The sequence below is a fragment of the Lithobates pipiens genome, unplaced genomic scaffold (genome assembly GCF_037356315.1).
Source record: "Lithobates pipiens isolate NorthernLeopardFrog02 unplaced genomic scaffold, aLitPip1_a1.2 Scaffold_18, whole genome shotgun sequence".
NCBI lineage: Eukaryota > Metazoa > Chordata > Amphibia > Anura > Ranidae > Lithobates > Lithobates pipiens.
This window is the reverse complement of record NW_027507758.1, coordinates 99,690,303-99,706,456: the sequence shown is the minus strand read 5'-3', so window position 1 is coordinate 99,706,456 and position 16,154 is coordinate 99,690,303.

Here is a 16,154-nt window from a genome sequence, read left to right as displayed (position 1 = left end):
GAAGTCCTCCTCTTCCTGCCTCTGTTCTGCCTCAAGTGCCCTGTCCATTATTCCACGCAGCGTATGCTCCAAGAGGTGGACAAGAGGTACAGTGTCACTGATGCATGCACTGTCACTGCTCACCATCCTTGTGGCCTCCTCAAACGGTGACAGGACAGTGCATGCATCCCTGATCATGCCCCACTGGCGTGGTGAGAAAAAACCGAGCTCCCCTGACCCTGTCCTGGTGCCGTAGTCGCACAGGTACTCATTGATGGCCCTCTGCTGCGTGTGCAGCCGCTGCAGCATGGCCAACGTTGAGTTCCACCTGGTGGGCATGTCACATATAAGGCGGTTCTTGGGCAGGTTCAACTCCATTTGGAGCTCAGCCAGCCGAGCATAGGCATTAAATGATCGGCGGAAATGCACACAGACTTTCCTGGCCTGCTTCAGTACATCCTGTAAGCCGGGGTACCTGCCCAAGAACCGCTGCACCACCAGGTTAAGGACGTGGGCTACACAGGGCACATGGATCAGTTGTCCCTGTCGGAGGGCGGAGAGGAGGTTGGTGCCATTGTCACAAACCACCATTCCTGGCTTAAGCTGGCGTGGCGTCAACCACCTCCCGGCCTGCCCCTGCAGAGCTGACAAAACATCCACCCCAGTGTGGCTCCTGTCCCCCAAACAAACCAGCGCAAGCACGGCATGGCATAATTTTGCCTGCGTACTTGCGTAGCCCCTGGAACGCCTACGGAGCACCGCTGGTTCTGAGGACAGAGCACTGGAAGAGGCCATGGAGGAAGAAGAAGAGGAGGGGGTGGAAGAGAGAGGTGTGTCACAACCAATAGTAGCATTTTGGAGGCGTGGTGGCAGAACAACCTCCAACACTACTGCACCTTGTCCTGCATCCTTCCCAGCTGCCAGAAGAGTGACCCAATGGGCCGTGAAAGACAGGAACCGCACATTGTACAAACTCACGGAAGGGGGCCGAGTCTACCAACTGAAAAGGCAGCAGTTGAAGTGCTAGCAATTTAGCCAAGCTAGCATTCAACCGCTGGGCATATGGATGGCTGGGAGTGAACTTCTTTCGCCGGTCCAGCAGCTGGGGCAGGGACATTTGCCTGCTATAATCGGACGTGGGTGTACCGCTAGCAGAGTTCCCGGAAGCACTTGGCTGTGACACACCTAATTCTACACCTTCATTCCTCTCAGAGCAGGTTTCAGAGAGGGGTTGGAGATGCCAGCTGATGAGGAGCAAGGAGAGGTCCGCTTTGTTCTTTGGTGTGGGTCTTTGAGGTACGCTTGCCAACGAGCTGCATGGCAGGTCAACATATGTCTGGTCAAGCATGTGGTGCCCAAGCGGCTGATGTTTTGGCCACGCGAGATACGCTTGAGACATATGTTGCAAATAGCAGCGGTGCGATCTGATGCACTCGTCTCAAAAAAGGCCCACACCAAAGAACTTTTAGAATAACACGCAGAGGCAGCGCCCTGCACAGGCGGAGCTCTGCGGTGTGATTCAGTCGGTGTGCTGCCCCTAAGCTGGCCCCCGGAGGGCATCCTGCCTCTTTGGACATGTGCCTCCTCCTCCTCTCTCCTACCAGGCACCCACGTGGAGTCAGTGCCCTCATCACCCCCTCCCTCTTCATCGCTGTAGCAAACCTGGCAGTATGCTGCAGCTTGTGGAACATGACTGCCAGATTGCTGTCCTTCTTGAGCATCCCCTCTCTCTGCGCTCACGCTACTGCCTTCCTCTAGCTGAGTGTCATCATCAGAGCCCACAAAACACTAGGCATCCTCCTGGAGCATGTACCCAACACTGTGCTCAAAGAGTTCAGGAGACTCCTCAGGAGGACGTGGTGGGTCTAGGGAAGGAGTCACTGATGATGACATTGAGAGGAAGGAAGACGATGCGTTGGCAGCTGCTTTGCTAGTACCCTGAGACTGGGTGAGAGAGGATGAGGAGGATGAAGAGGGCTTGGTCATCCACTCTACCAAGTCGTTGGCATGTTGCGGTTCAACATGTCCAGCTGCCGAAAAGAAGGACAAGCGTGTCCCATGGCCACGTGCTGATGACAATGCACCGCGTCCACAACCAGCACTGTTGTCTCTAGACACAGAGCCTGCTTGCCCTCTTTTATCGGCTCGCGCCTGTCTGCCTCTCCTTGCTGGCCTTCCAGACATGGTAATGGCCTGAAGGGAGTTGGGTAAAACAGCAGTTGGGTAGTGTATATTGTGCTGGAGGCACACAACACCCACTAACTCCTGCAGATGGCTCTATTAGAGAACAGCAATAAACAGTAGATACAGGTGTATATTGTGCTGGAGTCACACAACACCCACTAACTCCTGCAGATGCCTTTATTATAGAACACCAGAGATAAAGGGGTATACTGTAATTGAGTCACACAACACCCACTAAGCCCTGCAGATGGCTCTATTAGAGAACAGCAATAAAGGGTAGATACAGGTGTATATTGTGCTGGAGGCACAAAAAACCCACTAACTCCTGCAGATGCCTTTTTTATAGAACACCAGAGATAAAGGGGTGTATACAGATGTATACTGTGCTGTGCTGGAGGCACACACAACTTCCAATAACTCCTGCAGATGGCAAGTGGGCTCAAATAGAGAAGAGCTATGTAGGTGGATATAGCGGTGTGTACTGGGTACAGAGCACGCAGACAGCACGCACAAGCTCCTAACACTACTGACTGCAAGCTCTATTATAAAAGATAGATCACTAGCTATATAGGTGAGGTGAATATAGCGGTGTATACTGCGGTCAGGGCACACAGACAACAACCACTACACAACAGCAAGATCGAAAATCAGCCGAAAACGATCGGTGTGTACTGTGTTGAAGGTACACAGAACACCCACTAACTGCTTCAGACGCCAACACACTACACTAGGCCTTATATAGTGTGGGGCGTGTACTACACAGCCTGAGCTATGATTGGCCACAGGCATCCTGCCTGTGGCCAATCATGGCTCTCCTCGCTGCTGGCGCTGTGATTGGCCAAGCATGCAGGGTCACAGTGCATGCTTGGCCAATCATGAGCCAGCAATGCACTGCGATGACGCAGTGCATTGTGGGCCGTGAGCGCCACACGAATTTGGCGCGAACGGCCCATAACGTTCGGAATTCGCCGAACGGGCGAACAGCCGATGTTCGAGTCGAACGTATGTTCGACTCGAACACGAAGCTCATCCCTACAATGTATAATTATGTCTTAGTTTAGTTAGTTTATAACTAAAATTTCTGAACAATAACAGTGAATATTATGTGACAGTTAAAGCAGAGTTCCACCCAAAAATGGGGCTTTCGCTTTTTGGAATCCTCCCCCCTCAGGTGTCACATTTGGCACCTTTCAGGGGGGAGCAGATACCTGTCTAATACAGGTATTTTGCTCCCATTTCCGGGCATATATAGCCAAGCCACCCGTGGGTATCTACGCCACTTCCGGCGCCTTCTCCACCCCACCCCCCCCGCTGGAGACACACAGGTCCCAGAAGACAGCAGGGACCAGTGGGATCGCACAGTGTGAGTCGCGCAAGCACAGTAGGGAACCAGGAAGTGAAACTGCAAGGCTTCACTTCCTGCTTCCCTTACCGAAGATATCGGCGCCTCCACCTGAGAGCTGAGGAACGGGTCAGATTCGGGTACTGACATCGCGGGCACCCTGGACAGGTAAGTGTCCTTATTTTAAAAGTCAGCAGCTAAATAACTAGATGAATGCCTTCTCAGAGGAAATGCATTGGTTGTAGCTAGCAACGTGAAGTTTAGATGTGCGGACTGTTCTGTAGGCAGCCGTGCATGATTTTACCATATATTGCTCGAATATAATGTCTTTAATGTAAATGCATCCTTTTATTTAATAAATCAGTTTTTTACACAGTAATGCACTATGAGCCTCCTCCATCGCCTTGCATATTGCCTGATGTGATAAACGAGATCAAGGAGACACACGAGCCTAAATCTGCTTCCTGAAGCCGGCTGACCACTTGTCTTGTCTCCAGAGAAGAATTTACACACATGTATATGATCTCTTGGTGTGATAATTTCTTTTGGTAAGCTGCCAACCTTTTGCATACAAAACGGTGGTGATGTACCTTTAATGTGGAATCAATCTATTTGCACTATGATTATTCAGTTGGAATTGCAGGTGCAAAGCTAGAATCACTTTCATTTTATGCAAATATTAGAACCTTGGAGCACTGTTTATTTTTTATTACTTTATTTTCATCTTTTGAATTGTTTTGCACATTTTTTTATTTCCTGCTATTTTTTGTAACAGGTTCTTTTCAATAAGCATTCACATGATCTAGTTATTTTAAGATTTCTGTTCCAGATCACTATTTTGTGTTAAAGTGGATGTAAACCCAATTCATGAAATTTGAGCTGGGCACATAGATCTGTAGTGTTTTCTTATCTCTCTCAGAAGCACTATGTCCCATAGCCAGTGGCAGCCCGTCCATTGGGGCGCTGCCCCCTCTCTCCACTCCGCTCTCCTATATGCAATGGATAAATTCATGCATAGCATAAATCTATCCATGGCCGCCGCGGCCACCCCCTATTCATGTGTCCAGTTTTTATTTAAGCACCCGATTAGAGCCAAAGGCTCTAATAGGCTTCATAATCAGGTGGGCTTGGGTCGCAGAGGATGCGCAATCTGGCTTATCAGAAGCAGGTATAAGACCCATTTTCTGATTGGCCATAAAGAGAAGACTCCCGATTGGCCACTGAGGAGGAGTGAGGTAGCGGAAGCGACCGTGATGACCCTGGAGAACGGGAGGCCGCCGAGCAGGGGAAGCCGCTGGGGATGGGGTAAGTGCTACCAATCGACCGACTGACCGAACTGTTGGGGGGGCATACTGTTTGCCGCCCCCCCAGAAAAAGATTCCACTGGCCACCACTGCCCATAGCTGTCTCCTGCTCCATAGCTCTTTTATTAGTCTAACTTCTGACATATTCTCCAAGACAGGAGATGTATATGTCAGCGGAGGTTGCTATAAATAGATTAGCAGTCAGCTTGCCATCTAAGAGCAGAGCTGTGCAAATTCCTTTCTTCCTTTGCCTATAAGGAGAGGGGGTGTATGCCTTTCCTCCAATCAGCTGTCTTGGCTGTATTCCAATGATCCACTCCCAATGCTAACCAGGAAGAGAAAAACTTTAACACAAACAGCACTTTCTAAAGAATATATAAAGCTGAAGACAGCAGATACACATGTACAACTTACAATTGTGCTCATAAGTTTACATACCCTGGCAGAATTTTTTGATTTCTTGGCCATTTTTCAGAGAATATAAATGATAACACAAAAACATGGTTAGTGTTTTGGCTGAAACCATCTATTACCAATCAACTGTGTTTATTCTTTTTAAATCATAATCACAACAAAAACTACCCAAATAACCCTGATCAAAAGTTTACATACCCTGGTGATTTTGGCCTGATAACATGCACACAAGTTGAAACAAAGAGGTTTGAATGGCTATTAAAGGTAACCATCATCAACTGTGATCTGTTTGCTTTTAATTAGTGTGCATGTATAAAAGGTCAATGAGTTTCTGGACTCCTGACAGACCCTTGCATCTTTCATCCAGTGCTGCACTAATGTTTATGGATTCTGAGTCATGGGGAAAGCAAAATAATTGTCAAAGGATCTGCAGGAAAAGGTAGTTGAACTGTATAAAACAGGAAAGGGATATAAAAAGATATCCAAGGAATTGAGAATGCCAATCAGCAGTGTTCAAACTTTAACCACTTGACCACTGGGCACTTAAACACCCTTAATAACCAGACCAATTTTCAGCTTTCGGTGCTCTCACATTTTGAATGACAATTACTCAGTCATGCAACACTGGACCTATATGAAATTTTTGTCCTTTTTTTCACACAAATGGAGCTTTCTTTTGGTGGTATTTAATCACCGCTGGGTTTTTTATTTTTTGTGCTATAAAAGAAAAAATACCGAAAATTCTGTAAAAAAATGAATTTTTCTTCATTTCTGTTATAAAATTTAGCAGATTAGTCATTTTTTCTTCCTAAATTTTTGCCAAAATTTATACCACTACATATCTTTGGTAAAAATAAGTACAAATTGGTGGATATTATTTGGTCTTTGTGAAAGTTATAGAGTCCACAAGCTATGGTGCCAATATCTGAAAATTGATCACACCTGAAGTACTGACGGCCTATTTCAATTCTTGAGACCCTAACATGCCAGAAAAGTACAAATACCCCCCAAATGACCCCTTTTTGGAAAGAAGACATTCCAAGGTATTTAGTAAGAGGCACGATGAGTTTTTTGAAGTTGTCATTTTTTCCCACAATTCTTTGCAAAATCAAGATTTTTTTTACTTTTTTTTTTTTCACAAAATTGTCATATTATCAGTTTATTTCTCACACAGCATATGCATACCACAAATTACACCCCAAAACACATTCTGCTATTACTCCCGTGTACGGCGATACCACATGTGTGAGACTTTTACACAGTGCGGCCACATACAGAGGCCCAACATGCAGGGAGCGCCATCAGGCGTTCTGGAGCACCCAGGACAATTCTGACATTTCTCTCCTACATGTAAAAATCATCATTTATTTGCTAGAAAATTACATCGAATCCCAAAACATTATATATGTTTTTTTAGCAAACACCCTGGAGAATACAATGGTGGTCGTGGCAACTTTTTATCTCGCACGGTATTTGCGCAGCTGTGCTTAAAAAAAAAAAAAAAAAAAAACACAGTAAAGTTAGCCCAATTTTTGCATAATGTGAAAGATGAAGTTACACCGAGTAAATCGATACCTAACATGTCACTCTTCAAAATTGCACAGGCTCGTGGAATGGCGCCAAACGTCGCTACTTAAAAATCCCCATAGGCGACGATTTAATTTTTTTTTTACTGGTTATATGTTTTGAGTTACAGAGGAGGTCTAGGGCTAGAATTATTGCTCTCGCTCCAACGTACGCAGCGATACCTCACATGTGTGGTTTGAACACCGTTTTCATATGTGGGCGGGACTTACGTATGCGTTCGCTTCTGCATGCGAGCACATGGGGACAGGGGCGCTTTAAAAAAAAAAAAAAATGTATTGTTCATTTTACTTTATTTATTTTAGTTTGACATTTTTTTCCCCAAAAATAAATTTTTTGATCACTTTTATTCCTATTACAAGGAATGTAAACATCCCTTGTAATAGGAATATGGCATGACAGGTCCTCTTTACAGTGAGATGTGGGGTCAATAAGACCCCGCATCTCACCTCTAAGCTGGGAAGCCTGAAAAAAAAAAAAAAAAAGATTCTGGATTTGATAGTATTGGCGAGTCGGTAGAAGCACCGGAGGGCGGCGGGAGGGGGGGGGGTGTCTATGGCTGGGTATTGCAGGGTATCACCGACTATGGCTGGGTATGGCTGGGTATATCAGAGTATGGCTGGGTATCTCAGAGTATGGCGTTGCAGAGTATTGCGTTGCAGAGCATTGCAGGATATTGGAGGGTGTTGCAGAGCATTGCAGAGTGTTGCACGGTATTGGCGGGTGTTGCAGAGCATTGCAGAGTGTTGCAGGGTATTGGTGAGTGTTGCAGAGCATTGCAGAGTGTTGCAGAGCATTGCAGAGTGTTGCAGGGTATTGGCGGGTGTTGCAGAGCGTTGCAGAGCATTGCAGGATATTGGAGGGTGTTGCAGAGCATTGCAGAGTGTTGCACGGTATTGGCGGGTGTTGCAGAGCATTGCAGAGTGTTGCAGGGTATTGGTGGGTGTTGCAGAGCATTGCAGAGTGTTGCAGGGTATTGCAGGGTATTGCAGAGTAATGCAGGGTAATGCAGAGTAATGCAGAGTAATGCAGAGTAATGGCAGGGTATTGCAGAGTATTGCAGAGTATTGCAGTGTAATGCAGACTATTTCAGAGTATTGCAGGGTAATGCAGACTATTGCAGAGTAATGCAGAGTAATGCAGGGTAATGCAGAGTAATGGCAGGGTATTGCAGAGTATTGCAGAGTATTGCAGTGTAATGCAGACTATTGCAGAGTATTGCAGGGTAATGCAGACTATTGCAGAGTAATGCAGAGTAATGCAGGGTAATGCAGAGTAATGCAGGGTATTGCAGGGTATTGCAGAGTAATGCAGAGTAATGGCAGGGTATTGCAGAGTATTTGCAGGGAATTGAGGGGTTAATTTTCGGTGAGCAGCGATGTGGGCACTGCAGATGCAGCCCACATCGCTGCTGACACCGATCTCCTCCCCCTCCGCTGTTCCGATCGGTACAGAGAGGGGGAGGGAGGAACCGGCGTCATAACGTGACGCCGGTTTGTTTACAAGTGATCACTCCGTCATTTGACGGAGCGATCACGTGGTAAACGGCCGCGACGAGCGGCCGTTTACCGTGATCCGTGATGCGCGGCGGTCACGGATGCTCTCGAGTGCGCGCCCCAGGGGGCGCGCAAAAGCGGAATTCTGGGAGGACGTCATATGACGGCCTCCCACAGTTAAGAAACCGCCCTAAAGCCGTCATTCGGTTATAGGGCGATTATTAAGTGGTTAATCAAGAAGTGGAAAATGTTCTGTTGAAACCAAGCCACAGTCAGGTAGACCAACTAAAATTTCAGCCCCAACTGCTAGGAAAATTGTTCGGGATGCAAACAAAAACCCACAAATAACTTCAGGTGAAATACAGGACTCTCTGAAAACATGTTGTGTGACTGTTTGAATATGCACAATAAGGAGGCACTTAAAGAAAGATGGGCTGCTTGGTCGAGTTGCCAGAAGAAAGCCATTACTACGCAAATGCCACAAATTTTCCCGCTTACAATACTCCAAACAGCACAGAGACAAGCATCAAACCTTCTGGCACAAAGTCATTTGGAGTGATGAGACCAAAATTTTGCTTTTTCAGAACCATAAACATTACATTTGGAGAGGAGTCAACAAGGCCTATAATGAAAGGTACACCATTCCTACTGTGAAACATGGAGGTGGATCACTGATGTTTTGGGGATGTGTGAGCTACACAGGTGAAAGAAATTTGGTCAAAAATGATGGCAAGATGAATGCAGTATGTTATCAAAAAATACTGGAGGAACATTTGCATTCATCAGCCAGGAAGCTGCACATGGGATGTAGTTGGACATTCCAACATGACAATGATCCAAAACACAAGGCCAAGTCGACCTGTCATTGGCTACAGCAGAATAAAGTGAAGATTCTGTAGTAGCCATCTCAGTCTCCTGACCTCAATATCATTGAGCCACTCTGGGGAGATCTCAAACGTGCAGTTCATGCAAGACAGCCCAAGAATTTACAGGAACTGGAGGCTTTTGCCAAGAGGAATGGGCAGCTTGACCATCTGAGAAGATAAAGAGACTCATCCACAAATACCACAAAAGACTTCAAGCTGTCATTGATGTTAAAGGGGGCAATAAATGGTATTAGGAACGGGGGTGTGTAAACTTTTGATCAGGGTCATTTGGGTAGTTTCTGTTGTGATTATGATTTAAAAAGAGTAAACGCAGATGATTGATAATAAATGGCTTCAGCCAAACACTAACCATGAGTGAAAGAAAAGTGTTTGTGTTATCATTCATATTCTCTGAAAAATGGCCAAGAAATCATACATTTTGCCAGGGTATGTAAACTTATGAGCACAACTGTATGTATGGAGATTTGTTTCATCGCTGTGTATCAGCTGAGGCTGTTCACTTCCCTGGGTATAGGAGAGGGTTTACATCCACTTTAACGGTCACATAATATTCACTGTTATTGTTCAGAATTTGGTATAGTCATGGAACAGTGCATTTTATTTATTTGCTTCACCTTTATTTTCTCACTATTCAAGGACTTTTTCTGGATTGCAGCAGTTTTTTTACTTTTCATATTTTCGAGGCCAAGCGCACATTTGTTATTTTTATCCTAGTTCTTACACAGATCCACAGCAGTAGGTGTTGGTGAGGATGGAAGATCTCATTTAGGCCAATCAGGCCTGACAGTTGCCCAGTAACTATAGTCTCTTTGGCTGCGATTTCTTTAATCTACAATCTCTATATTCTCACCAATGACTGTCTGTCTAAAGCAAACTACACACAATACAATCTGATGGTACACTTTTGGTTAGGTCTTCCAACAACTATGTAGTGAAAAAACCTGCCTGATTAAATATTATTATTAGTTATTACAGGTACTTATATAGTGCTGTAAATTTTACACAGCACTTTCCGTAAATATGGTACAGTCACATCAATACCTGCCCTCAAGGTGCTTACAATCTAAGGTCCCTACCAATAGGTGTGCACAGCCTATTGCATTATGGTGTGCACACCAAAGCTCAAACACACTATATACTGTTTATACACATATACAATGTTCCTTGTTGCGCTGTGCCCCACAGGCACATGATCTTCCTGCCTGCAGATTCAGAGTGAGAGAGAAATGCTTCCACACTTCTCTTATAAGCAGGGCTGCTCAGTGGGAGATCTTTCCCATCTTCCCACTGGCACAGCGATAATGCTAACGCCAGCGAGGTGTTTAGGTTGTGCCCAGGCACATTCAGTGTGTGCATGCCTATGTCCCTAACTCAAATACATACACATACTAGCGCAAATTTTGACAGGAGCCAATTAACCTACCAACAAGTCTTTGGCATGTGGGAGGAAACCAGAGTACCCAAAGGAAACCAACACAGGCACAGGAAGGACATGCAAACTCCAGGCAGGTAGTGCAGTGCTTGGGATTTGGCCCTAGCGCTACTAGGAAGTGCTAATCACTTTGCTGTCCCATACATCTCACAAAAGTGAAATATTTTTGTAAATATTTTATTCTACCTTTTCATGTGACAACACTGAAGAAATTACACTTTGCTACAATGTAAAGTAGTGAGTGTGCAGCTTGTATAACAGTGAAAATTTGCTGTCACCTCAAAATAACTCAACACACAGCCAATAATGTCTAGACCCCTGGCAACAAAAGTGAGTACACCCCTAAGTGAAAATGTCTAAATTGGGCCCAAAGTGTCATTATTTTGTGTGGCCACCATTATTTTCCAGCACTGACTTAACCCTCTTGGGCATGGAGTTCACCAGAGCTTCACAGGTTGCCACTGGAGTTCTCTTCTACTCCTCCATGACGCCATCATGGAGCTGGTGGATGTTAGAGACCTTGCGCTCCTCCACCTTCGGATTGAGGATACCCCACAGATGCTCAAAAGGGTTTAGATCTGGAGACCTGCTTGGCCAGTCCATCACCTTTAACCTCAGCTTCTTTAGCAAGGCAGTGGTCGTCCTGGAGGTGTGGTTGGGGTAATTATGTTGGAATACTGCTCTGCGGCTGCTCAGTGGGAGATCTTTCCCATCTTCCCACTGGCACAGCGATAATGCTAACGCCAGCGAGGTGTTTAGGTTGTGCCCAGGCACATTCAGTGTGTGCATGCCTATGTCCCTAACTCAAATACATACACATACTAGCGCAAATTTTGACAGGAGCCAATTAACCTACCAACAAGTCTTTGGCATGTGGGAGGAAACCAGAGTACCCAAAGGAAACCAACACAGGCACAGGAAGGACATGCAAACTCCAGGCAGGTAGTGCAGTGCTTGGGATTTGGCCCTAGCGCTACTAGGAAGTGCTAATCACTTTGCTGTCCCATACATCTCACAAAAGTGAAATATTTTTGTAAATATTTTATTCTACCTTTTCATGTGACAACACTGAAGAAATTACACTTTGCTACAATGTAAAGTAGTGAGTGTGCAGCTTGTATAACAGTGAAAATTTGCTGTCACCTCAAAATAACTCAACACACAGCCAATAATGTCTAGACCCCTGGCAACAAAAGTGAGTACACCCCTAAGTGAAAATGTCTAAATTGGGCCCAAAGTGTCATTATTTTGTGTGGCCACCATTATTTTCCAGCACTGACTTAACCCTCTTGGGCATGGAGTTCACCAGAGCTTCACAGGTTGCCACTGGAGTTCTCTTCTACTCCTCCATGACGCCATCATGGAGCTGGTGGATGTTAGAGACCTTGCGCTCCTCCACCTTCGGATTGAGGATACCCCACAGATGCTCAAAAGGGTTTAGATCTGGAGACCTGCTTGGCCAGTCCATCACCTTTAACCTCAGCTTCTTTAGCAAGGCAGTGGTCGTCCTGGAGGTGTGGTTGGGGTAATTATGTTGGAATACTGCTCTGCGGCCCAGTCTCTGAAGGGAGGGGATCATGCTCAGCTTCAGTATGTCACAGTACATGTTGGCATTCATGGTTCCCTCAATGAACTGTAGCTCCCCAGTGCCAGCAGCGCTCATGATGGCCCAGACCATGACACTCCCACCACCATGCTTGACTGTAGGCAAGACACATTTGTCTTTGTACTCCTCACCTGGTTTCCGCCACACACACTGGACACCATCTGAACCAAATAAGTTTATCTTGGTCTCATCAGACCACAGGACATGGTTCCAGTAATCCATGTCCTTAGTCTGCTTGTCTTCAGCAAACTGTTTGCAGCCTTTCTTGTGCATCATCTTTAGAAGAGGCTTCTTTAGGCCATGCAGACCAAATTGATGCAGTGTGCGGCATATGGTCTGAGCACTGACAGGCTGACCCCCCACCCCTTCAACCTCTGCAGCAATGCTGGCAGCACTCATATGTCTATTTCTCAAAGACAACCCTTGGATATGACGCTGAGCATGTGCACACAACTTCTTTGGTCGACCATGGCAAGGCCTGTTCTGAGTGGAAGCTGTCCTGTTAAACCACTCTATGGTCTTGGCCACCATGCTGCAGCTCAGTTTCAGGGTCTTGGCAATCTTCTTATAGCCCTAGGCCATCTTTATGTAGAGCAACAAGTCTTTTTTTCAGGTTACATAGTTACATAGTAGGTGAGGTTGAAAAAAGACACAAGTCCATCAAGTCCAACCTATGTGTGTGATTATATGTCAGTATTATATTGTACATCCCTGTATGTTGCAGTCGTTCAGGTGCTTATCTAATAGTTTCTTTAAACTATCAATGCCCCCCGCTGAGACCACCGCCTGTGGAAGGGAATTATACATCCTTGCCGCTCTTATAGTAAATAACCCTCTACGTAGTTTAACGTTAAACCTCTTTTCTTCTAATTTTAATGAGTGGCCACGAGTCTTGTTAAACTCCCTTCTGCAAAAAAGTTTTAACCCTATTGTGGGGTCACCAGTATGATATTTGTATATTGAAATCATATCCCCTCTCAAGCGTCTCTTCTCCAGAAAGAATACGTTCAGTGCTCGCAACCTTTTCTCATAACTAATATCCTCCAGACCCTTTATTAGCTTTGTTGCCCTTCTTTGTACTCGCAAGACCAGAGTCTTGTAGAGCGGGAGAATTCTCTTTTTATCTCTGCAGTTGATCCCCTTTTTAATGCATTCCAATATTCTGTTTGCTTTGTTAGCAGTAGCTTGGCATTGCATGCCATCGCTGAGCCTATCATCTACTAGGACCACCAGGTCCTTTTCCGTCCTAGATTCCCCCAGAGGTTCTCTACCCAGTATATAGATTGCATTCATACTTTTGCCACCCAAATGCATTATTTTACATTGTTCTACATTGAGCCCCATTCCTCAGAGAGTTCTTTGTCATGAGGTGCCATGTTGAACTTCCAGTGACCAGTATGGGAGAGTGAGAGCGATAACACCAAATTTAACACACCTGCTCCCCATTCACACCTGAGACCTTGTAGCACTAACAAGTCACATGACACTGGGGGGGGGATGGCTAATTTTGCCCAATTTGGACATTTTTACTTATAGGCGTATTCACTTTGGTTGCCAGAGATTTAGACATTAACGGCTGTGTGTTGAGTTATTTTGAGGGGACAGCACATTTACACAGTTATATAAGCTGTACACTCACTATTTTATATTGTAGCAAAGTGTAGTTTCTTCAGTGTTGTCACATGAAAAGATATAATAAAAAATTTACAAAAATGGGAGGGATGTACTTACTTTTGTGAGATACTGTAAATACAAATGTATTGGATAGATTAGGTAGGTCTTTATATAATGTAGATTTAGTAAATCTGAATCTGAATTGTACAACGATAGGATGTGCAGAATAAAACATGTATGGTGACCCTAAAAGTGAACTGAGAGCAAGATGCCATTTATAATTATGCTCAGTAACTGATGCTGAATGTTTGGATGTATGGGAATGTTTGTCCATTCTTCCAAAAGCTCATTTGTAAGGTTAGGCACTGATGTGGACGAGAAGGCCTGGCTTACAGTCTTCAGAATTCATCCCAAAGGGGTTCTAGCGGGTTGAGGTCAAGACTCTGTGCAAGCCAGTCAAGTTCCTCCACCCCAAACTCGCTCATCCATGTCTTTATGGACCTTGCTTTGTTCACTGGTTCAAATCATTTGATGGACAATAAACCAAATACAAAATTTACAAGCAGGGTATGACCCCATTTCTTTACCAGATATACAGAAAAGCAAGCAGAAAACAATAAATCTAGACAATAATGAATTGGAATGTAAAGCATTTAAGCAGACTACATACATAAGCACTGTGATGTAAACATATCATAGTAAAGCATGTTAGGAATCAGGCAATTGCAGAGGTTCAATGCATGGTCATTATTGTTTTTATACCGCTTGTCAACAAATATTTATACTGTGGGGATCAAAGCAAGAAGTGGGCAAGAAGGCAGGAGTCATTTATGAAATACACCAAGTAGACCCACACTCATAATTACCTTAAAGCTATGATTGCACTCCTGCTGCAATGGGTCATTAAAGAGAAATTCCTTGTTTGTTGAGCAAAAGAAAATAATCCCAACTGGGTGATCAAAGTACATTGCAGGGATCTTTACCAGGTTTTGCTCAGTCCTACTTTTTTTCTGCTCTGAAAAAAGCTGCTTCTTCCACTTCTTTGTATACTGATTCTGAATGAGAAAGACTCACTTGTTATGAGCAGCTGGTGCACTCTCTGTATTTTAATGAGAAAAGCTGCAGTGTCTGCATGCCTTTACAAGTATTTAACCCTTGGACAGTATCTCACCAAAACTGAAATTCCTATTATAGAAGGTCCCTAAAATGTGACTTGTATCCTGGGGCTTGTTCACACTGGTCGTTGTAGGCATTAAAACACTGAAGTTGAGCCACACTTTTACCATCTCCCAACTGCAACCCCCTTTAGCTGCAGAAGCAGCGGCTAGAGGTGTACACATGCCACAGCTGTGATGTTTTGCTTTATGGCCGCAGCAAGGGTTATACCCCCTGTCACTTTCAAGTGAATGGAGGCACATTGGTAACTAGGTATGAGCCCGATGTTTGAGTTGTACGTAAGTTCAACTCGAACAATGGGTGTTTACCGAATAGCGAACAATTTGGAGTGTTCGCAACAAATTCGAAAGCCACGGAACACCCTTTAAAGGTCTATGGGAGAAATAAAAAGTGCTAATTTTTAAGGCTTATATGCAAGGTATTGTCATAAAAAGTGTTTGGGGACCACGGTCCTGCCCCATAGGGCATGAATCAATGCAAAAAACGTTTTTTTTAAATGGTCGTTTTTTTGGGAGCAGTGATTTTAATAATGCTTAAAGTGAAACAATAAAAGTGAAATATTCCTTTAAATTTCGTACCTGGGGGGGTGTGTATAATATGCCTGTGAAGGGGCGCATGTTTCCCGTGTTTAGAACAGTCTGAGAGCAAAATTACATTTCTAAAGCAAAAAAAGTAATTTAAAATTACTCGCGGCTATACACATAAAAATCATTGAAAAAATGGGCATGGGATTCCCCCAAAGTCCACTGCCAGGCCCTTTTGTGTCTGGTCTGAATATTAAGGGGAACCCCGAACCAAAATAAAAAAAAACTGCGTGGGGGTCCCCCCAAATTCCATACCAGGCCCTGGCCAAGGCCTATTGGTCTTACTAGCAGCAGGGCTAGACGGACTCTCCACAAGCAGAGGAAGACTATCAGTAGACCATAGAGGAGTGGGAGTGCTGGATGGACACCAGTAAACAGGAGACAGGAGCAGGCTGGTAGCAGGCAGGCGGTGAGCAGGTGCCAGAGAAATATAGGCAGAGGCGGCAGTCCAGCAGCAATGGGGAAAGAGGCAGACGAACCAGGTCATACACAGGCAGAAGGATCAGGCGCAGATGTGTAGGCAGGAGTGAAGTCAGGATACAGGCTGAGTCG